Source organism: Rhinolophus hipposideros (genome assembly GCF_964194185.1).
Source record: "Rhinolophus hipposideros genome assembly, chromosome: 16".
Classification (NCBI taxonomy): Eukaryota; Metazoa; Chordata; class Mammalia; order Chiroptera; family Rhinolophidae; genus Rhinolophus; species Rhinolophus hipposideros.
Window position 1 is genome coordinate 54,844,372 of NC_138062.1, and position 9,422 is coordinate 54,853,793.

Consider the following 9,422-nt stretch of genomic DNA (forward strand, 5'->3'; position numbering starts at 1 on the left):
GTGACTCTCCAAGCTCATCCTCCAGGACCATCATATATTTCCAAACAAAATGCCCTTAGAGAGCTCTGAATCTTTATATCAGCAACAGTCAAACACAATCGAAGGACAAATTGAAACATAATAAGCATAAAACATGGCCTGGAGACAGACTGAAATGAGAAAGGTTTTCACCCACATCAAACCAAGATGGCCAAGTTTAATCAATAATGATAATGAGTCCCTTATCAACAAAGAATCATTCGCAAAGATGGAGGGGTTGGAGAGGTAGTCAGGGAGTGAAAGGAAGTAAAATTCTGTTCCTGGGTGATGCTACATTGTGAATCACCCAAGTGAACTATACAGTGTATTACCTTTGGGACACAATGCTATTAGCATCACAATCAATAAATGAAATGGCAAACAGGTTTATTGTTTCTGTACACTTTATCATGTGGAGCTGGCATGAGTGAAACATCCTCTTCTCAATATTCAAAATTCTTTCAGTTTGCCAAGGCTCAGTTCATATCACCTATCCTTTTTGAAGTTTTCCCTGACTACATAAATCTACTAAGCACAGCACAGGTGCAAGAGAGCGAGAGAGAGACCAACCATTTTTTAAACTGCAAGTGGCCCCTTTGGGACATGACAGCATTTGCTGTTTCACATAGCAGCTTTCAGAGCAGAGCCTTTTGGGAAAATGTTACCAAATAGAAAGTATTTGAAGCAATTTGGGAGTTCGTTTTGAGCCTGCCCTTAGGGTAAATATCACCTAAAATATCACTCAAAAATGGGCCCAAAATCACATGTGCATAGAGGAAAAAAAAAATCTAAAAGCTACTATGATTCTCCTTCTAGCTGTACCTGAGAAACAACTGGTAAAGTAATGGATAAATTTTGTTATCATAGTAAATTCAACATATCTAATAACCAATGTAATAAATAAATAAATAAATGTTCCCAGACTAATGAATCATCATGTTCTATCAAATTCATGGCTTCAGTTGAGGATCGTTATAACAGCATTAAGGGTGCAACTCTTAGAGCAGGATACCGGGGTTTGAATCCCGCCTCTGCTGCCTACTGGGTCTATAACCTCAGGAAAGTCACTTAACACCTCTGTGCCTCAGTTTCCTCATATTAAATAGCAATAATAATATTTTTGGGCTCATTAGGTTATTATAAGATTCATGAGTCTAAATTACATAAAGCCCTTGGAACCATGCCCAGCACATAGTGTAATCTAATTATTAACCATTATTAATAGAATCTAAAATTAAACACTCTAATTTAAATAATTAGGTGATGGGATCAACACCTTCCAAAAGTTAACTCTTTTAGGACTGTGGAGAACTGGATTCAAGTCCTTCTTCCATCATTATGCCTGTATAATCTGACCCACGTCAGTCACTCCCTTGAAGTCTCTTCATCTACAAAACATAAGTGAATAATAAACAAACTGTATCTGGGGCTACATGAAGAACAAGGAGTAGGAGACAAGACTGGTGGAGGGATTTCATTTAAGAGGCTATTACATGATGGCCCAAATGAGAAATAACTATTGTTTGAACCATGCTAGTGGTAGTGTAGATGTTGAGTGTTGGGATTTATGTTTGTCAGTGAGCTAGCTGGACAAGGAACATAAAGAAAAGAAAGCAGACCAGGATATTTCTTAAGTATTTGGCCTGAACAACCAGATAGATGCCATTAAGGAAGACAGTTTTGGGGAGAGAGAAATCAAAATTTCAGTTCTAGCCATGCTAATATGACAGTTCTAATTCAAGGTAATCTTTGTAAAGTACCCCATTCAGTCACCGTCCAAGTAGAGAATCAGGTAGACAGTTGGATATTTGAATCTGAAAATCAAGGTAGAGTTCAAAGGTTGAGATATAAATATAAGAGTTATCAATATTTACTGATCTCCCAATATTTAATAGGAGAGGGTCCAGAAAGAGAACAGGGTCAAGGACCAGGCAAACTCCAAATTTTAGTGGTTCAGCAGAGGAGTCTGCAAAAAGAAACTAGCCAAGGAAGTAGACAAAAACCAGGAGAGTGGGGGTGTCATGGAAACCAGGACAAGAAAGTTTCTAAAAGCAGCAACACTTTGCTTTGGAGGTCAGTCCAAGGTGTTCCATCTTCAAAGCACAGATAATGTCTGTCCCCATCTTAATTTTACCCAGCTCAACCCCTCTCCCCTCTGCCAATCATCAGTTTGTTCTCTGTGTCTATGAGTCGTTTCTATTTTGTTTCTTCATTTTGTTCTCTAGATTCTACATATAAGTGAAATCATATGGTATTTGTCTTTCTCTGTCTGACTTATTGCACTTAGTGTAATATCCTCTAGGTCCATCCATGTTGTCACAAAATGGAAAGATTTCATTCTTTGTTTTATGGCTGAGTAACATTCCATTGTATGTATGTACCACACCTGTTTTATTCAATCGTCTATTGATGGGCACTTGGGTTGCTTCCATATCTGGGTTATTGTAAATAATGCTGCAATGAACATACAGGCTCATATAGCTTTTCAAATTCATGTTTTGGATTTCTTCAGATAAATACTCAAAAGTGGAATTGCTGGGTTATAAGGTAGTTAGTTCTATTTTTAATTTTTTGAGGAACCTCTAAATCATTGTCCATAGTGGTTGCACAAATTTGCAATCCCACCAACAGTATGTGAGGGTTCCCTTTGCTCCCCATCCTCACCGGCTTGTTTGCTGATTTATTGATGACAGCCATCCTGACAGGAGTGAGGTGATATCTCATTGTGGATTTTATTTGCATTTCTCTGATGATTAGTGATGTTGAATATCTTTTCATATGACTAATGGCCACGTATATGTCCACTTTGGAGAAATGTCTATTCAGGTCCTCTGCCCATTTTTTAATTAGATTGTGGTTTTTTTGGTGTTGAGTTGTATGTGTTTTTTAAACAAATTTTGGAATATAACCCCTGTATCATGGGTGAATATCTTCTCCCATTCAGTAGGCTGTTTTTTTTTTTCATTTTGTTGATGGTTTCCTTTGCTGTACAAAAACTTTTTAGTTTGATGTAGTCCCACTTGTTTATTTTGACTTTTGTTTCCCTTGTCTGAGGAGCCATATCAGGAAAAATACCACGAAGAGCAACGTCAGAGAGTTTAGTGCCTATGTTTTCTTCTAGGAGTTTTATGGTTTCAGGTCTTACATGTAAGTCTTTAATCCATGTTGAGTTTATGCTTGCATATATTGTATAAAGATAGTCCAGTGTTATTTTTGCACGTATCTGTTCAGTGTTGTCAACATAATTTACCAAATGGACTATATTTACTCAACTGTACGTTCTTGCTTCCTTTGTCATAGATTAAATGACCATATAGGCATGGGTTTATTTCTGGACTCCCTATTCTGTTCCATTCAGCTATGTGTCTGTTTTTAATACTGGTACCATGAGGTTTTGATTACTATAGACTCGTAGTATAGTTTGATACCAGGCAGCATGATGCTTCCAATTTTGTTCTTTCTCAAGATTGCTGTGTCTATTTGGGGTTTTTTGTGGTTCCATATAAATTCTAAGATGATTTGTTCTAGTTCCGTGAGAAATACCATTGGAATTTTGATAGGGATTACATTAAATCTATAGATTGCTTTGGGTAGTAGGAACATTTTAACATTATTTCTTCCTATCCATGAGCACAGTACATGCTTTTATTTATTTATATCTTCTTCAATTTCTTTCTTTACTTTCTTATAGTTTTCTGAGTACAGGTCTTTTACCACCTTGGTTATATTTATTCCTAGGTATTTTTTTATGCACATGGCAAGGAAGAAGTAAAACTGTCATTATTTGCAGGCGACATGATACTATATAGAGAGAACCCAAAAGATTCCAAAAACAAGAAAAAAAAACTTAGTACTGTTCAATGAATTCAGTAAAGTAGCAGGATACAAAATTAATATTCAGAAATCGGTTGCATTTTCATACACCAATCATGAACTGTCAGAAAGAGAAATTAAGAAAACAATCCCTATTCTAATTTAAAATCAGCTAATTGTACATCATAGAGTCAACTGAAACAGTTTATTATGCCTTAAAAGTTAATACATGTCGTCAAACAAAGGAATGTTGAATGAGTACTTTGCTTGAGACCATTCACCATTTGTGTGTCGCAGATTGCTGTAACAGAATCCGACTAGAGGAGGTATTTTCCACTATCCACATATTACCTTAAAATTCAGAAGTGTGAGCCTTGTTGCCCAGAGCCACTGTGAGTATGACTAGTGAGAGGAAGAGCCAGCAGCTGGAACCCCAATTTCCCCTGCAGCAAGCATGGCTGTTTCCTTTTTGCTGCATATTTCAATGGTTTCCAGCAGCTTTGAAAACCATTTAGGAGCCCAGGGTAGCCAGCAGCTTCACAGACCACTGCCAACAGCTGAGCAATTCTGTTTGAACCACACGCACAGGAAGATGGGGCCAAAACAGCCACTATATTCCGCATTTCCAGCCCAGTTTTTCTTATGGAAATATGCAGAACTCATATCCTCAAGTTCAGAATCAAGTTTTGTTTAGAAAGATAAATGCAGGTAAGGATTTGCACTCGGAGGAAGTGATTTACACAGAAAGGCAATGAAGCACCATGTAATATGTGCTGCAGACTCCAGAGCCTAATAGACGGACTTAATGATGAATGTTCAGCTTTATCTCTTTCCATTTGTCTGCGCTTTGCGGAGCCAGACCCCCAACACGCTGTGCTTTGTGGTTTCAACTGTGTTTCTGCAACCACATCCTACCCTGAGGCCCTGCATTCATGCCACTGGAGAGAGATGTAGCAGACTAGATAAGCACACCACTGGCCATGGCACGATTAATAACCTTACTTAGCATTTATGTCGCACTTATATTCATGTTTATTGTCCATTCCTTACAGGATCCCTGGGGGTAGGTGATGACTGTTATCTTCAGAGTTCAGTGAGGTGGAACGACTTGCTTGGGGTTACACAACAAGGAAAGAGGCAGAATTGGAGCTTCAGTGTGCTATCTAGCCCGGGAGACATATGCTGGCATTACAAGCAGTTCATCAGCAGGAGCCAAGGAATCCAGACACAAACCAAAAGTAAAAATCCTGCCACTCTCTCACTCCCAACATAGGAGAATTTCCCAAAGCCATCTCTTCCCAAATACAAGGCCAAGGACAGAATCCATATGGCGGTGCCCAGGGAACCACAGGAGGTGCATGGTAGGGCCGTGCTCCCATTCCCACTGCACACCCTCAATCTTATCCCCGTACGCATCAGATAGAAAGCCTGTGTGAGCCGCAGTCTCTGCTCTTTCCTCTAAATGGATGAGAGCTCCAGACCAGCACTGTTTACACCTCCCTCCTCCTCACAACACACAAATGCACATTCACATTGAGCCCAACACCACATCACGTCTCCAGGTTAGAGACTGTTTATATCACTGTGTCTTTGGAAGTCCTCACCAATTTGGTTTCTTCTCACTTCACTTAGTCTCCTGGGTACATATGGTAAGCTGTGCTTTTTTAAGTATGCTTTCCCCTAGGACACTTCTTATTCCCTTAGGTTGACTGGCATTATTATGAAGCAAACGCATTTTGGATTTCGACAAGTAGGATTAGAACCAATATGACTTAATAGGAAGGCAATCTCCTACGAAGCTCTATTTAAACAGTAAGAACATGGATTTAAGAGTTGAAGAGACATGAGTTCAAATCTTTGCTCCAGCACTTCCTGGGGAGGTCATCTCAGTGAATCACTGAGTTCCTCTGATCCACAGTTGCCTCCAAAAAAGATCTGGATAATAATCATATGACTTGCAGAGTAACCATGGGGAGATCATGACAAACAACATATCGAGCGCTTAACACATACGAGGCACTCAATAAACAAAAGTAATTGCTATTTTTAACAGTTCCTTGGGTTCTATGAATTTCAGTCCCTTAAAAAAGTCAATTCGAAAGTAAATCGTGAGAATTAAACAAGGTAATATATGTAAAGTACCCCACACAGTCTTAAGGCATAGTAGATAGGCGATAAATGTTATTTTCCCCTCCTGAGGGAAGGAACCTAAGGTATTCGGCACCATCATGATTTTACTTCACATCTAAGGAAACCAAGTTTTTTCTCTATTATCCCAGGTGGCTAGTTGTCACTTCAGTTCTTCAGTTAGTGTCCTTTCTTTTGCAACAGAAAGCTCATGGCTTGTCATGTGTATTAAAGAAATACCTTTGAATGATAAGCACAGTAAGGCCCATGGCTAAGATGGTAGATAAACAAAATAACAATAATAATGAATGAGAAATAGGTAAAATGTAATTAGTACATATTATGTATCAGGCAGTGTATGTATGTGTGTGTGTGTGTGTGTGTGTGTGTGTGTTTGTAAACTGCTTTAACTCAAAGGAAAAACCCTTTTATGATTTCAAAACCCAAATAGATATGGAACTGGTTTTGAGCCCTGGCCTCATCCTTTGCCTCGTAGCATTGCAGTAGGTATGTGGTTCCTGTTGGCAAATCAAAGTTCAGCTACAAGGTGATTGTACCAGTCGTGCCAGCATGTAGTACAATATGTGTCTTTTGCTCGAGATGAAGTGTTGGACAAACGCCCTGGCACAAGTCAGCAGCATGGATGTCCCATGCTCTGCTTGATTTACTCAAGCACCTTTATCCAAAAGGCACCCTCTACTCCCAGGAAATATGGTCTATTTTAAGCCAAAGGAAAAGGGATTTTCTGTACTGTAATTGAGAGGGAGCAGGCCGCCCCAGGCCAGACCATGGCAGGAAAAGGCTCCATGTTTTGCTGTGATTTCTTTCCTTTGCCCATCCACCTTGGCCCACTGCACTTTTGTTCATATAACCCCAAGCCCTCTTCAGCCAAAACTCAATCATGCATGCACAATTGTGCGCGCGTATACACACACACACACACACAATCACACACAGATGGAAATATCTTGGCCTCAATTTTGGATCAGCTTCATTAGGTTAACCATCTGGGTCATTTCAATTCTGTTTCCAGTCCTGAAATAACAGCCACATCTGAACCAGCCATCTCCCCAATCCTACCTCTTCCCACCCCGCCACCCCCAGCCAGCTGCATAAGTGTAAAACTTTGCAAAGAGAATATAATTAATGTTTTTGGAAGATTGAAGAATTTTATAATCCACATAGGATCAGACAGTCAAAGGTCCAGAGTAAATCTCTATGTTGGTCAGAGAAAACAAAAACCTATCCTGTCTTGGAATAATTACTTAGAATTGTGTATCCTCTCACCATCCCCATTTCTGAACTTTCTGCTGTGACTAAGCACATCATTGGGACAGCATCCAACAAATAAAATGTGACTCGCTCTGTCGTGCAGGGTGTCATGTGGGGTCTCTGGTCCCGCTCCCCACATAAGAACACAGGACACGGTGAGGCCAAAAAGGAACACCCATGGAGCCATAGATAGGGGAGTCACACCGCTGTAGTCTCGCTGGGGAGCCACACAATCCACAACCCCCACTCTGCTGCTTGCTGGCTCAGCCACCATCTTCTTGCTGGCCCCCATTTGCTGCTAGTGTAGCCCGGCAGTTATATTAGTGGCCAATGGCTCACTGGTTATAGCTGACGGCCAACTAGCCACAGCTGATGGCTATCCAATCACAGTTGGTGGCCATTTACTACCCGAGCAAGCAACTTTCCACATGAAGCCGAGAGCCTGAAAACTGCACTCCTGGCTCTGTCCCCACACGCTCATTTCATCTGAGCCACCCAAATAGTATTGAAATACCTGCTAGTTCCTTTGGTCTCTCACTAACCGTTTGACTTTATTTATGCCCAAGGAAATGATTATACTGTGGGTTAATATGATTACTGGAAGGCCCTAAGAATCCCCAAGCTTGCAAAGGGTAAGTACTTAATACATATAGAAATGTTGTTGGAAGGCACTGCCTATTAAATCCTTCTGTTACTGAGTTTTTAAACCATGGGATTTAAAGGTTGCAGAAATAAAGTCAGGAAATTCAAATAAATTAGACTGGTCATGACAAATTCACTGGCCAATTACTTCACAAGACCTTGGCCATGTAAAAGTTGTCGTTAAAATGTAAGAATTCAGCTACCTCTACGATAGAGAACATTGTAAGTAAAAAAAGGGTTGGCTGTTGTTATTTTTAGACATTTAACTGATTTCTTAAAGGTCTGCTCTTTCTTACTGCTTTATTCATTCATCCAACCAATATTTATTAACTTTTTCCTATTCACTACCATCTGCTAAAACTAAGGATAAACTGTACACAAGACAGACACAATTGCTACCCTCGCAGAGTTTAGGGTCAAGTAGAAAATGTAGACCAGCAAATAAGATTTTACAATACAGCAGAGTAACCACATGAAACTGAAGAACAAGGTGTTACAGGGACACTTAGGAAGTGCAGCCAACCCAACAGGCAGTCATAAAAGCATCTCAGGGAAACAAGCTATCAGATAAAACCCGAACGACAAGAATTGGGCAGATGGGCACGGTTGGTGTCTTAGTCTGTTTGGGCGACTATCATGGAATACCAGAGACTGGGTGCCTTACACAACAAACATTGCTCACAGTTCTGGAGGCTGGAAGCCCTAGATCAGCGTGGCAGCACTGTCAGCGGTTGGTGAAGATCCTTTTCCTGGTTATGTCCTCACATGGCCTTCCTCGGGGGCTGCACAGAGAAAGAAAGATCTCATGTCCTCTCTGCCTCTTTTTATAAGTGTATTAATCCCTTCATGAGGACCTCACCCTCATGACTTAATCTAACCCTAATTACCTCCCAAATGCCCCACCTCCAAATACCATCACATGGAGGGGTAGGGTTTCCTCACACTAATTTAGGGGTGGAGGGATGCAAACATTCAGTCCATAACAGTTGGGGAATATGTATTCCAGACAGGGAAAACACAGCATGTGCAAACTTCAAGAGGCTAGAGAGATCAAGGCTCACTGTAGGAATTAAAAGCTGAGTTTTAAAGTGTGAGAGAAAAGGAAGTGGAAAAGGAGCTTGTGCAGGAAGAAGAGGGGAGTGATGGACTTTATCCTAAGATCAAAGATCTGCATTCTGAAAGTAGTGAAATGTCATACTTAGATTTGGGTGGTTAAAAGATTATTCTGATAGCCCTGGAGAGAAGGAATTGGATGGGAGCAAGTTGAACGCAATGAATGAGTATACTCAAGGACGGTTTGAGATCTGCTGCAATACAGGATTCGGACACACACACATTACTTTTTGCTTTAATGAATTCAAAGGATACATCTTTTTCAATAAACCATCTTTGGGGACATTAGGCTATGGAATGTTCAGTGACTCTTCTATTTCTCCATGGGAAATGTCCCTGGTTGGTGTCAAGGGTTGTCACTGTCTGTTGTAAGGACCTACCAGACCTTGTGACATACCAAGTAGGGGTTTACCAAGGTCGTATTCCCCAACCACAAC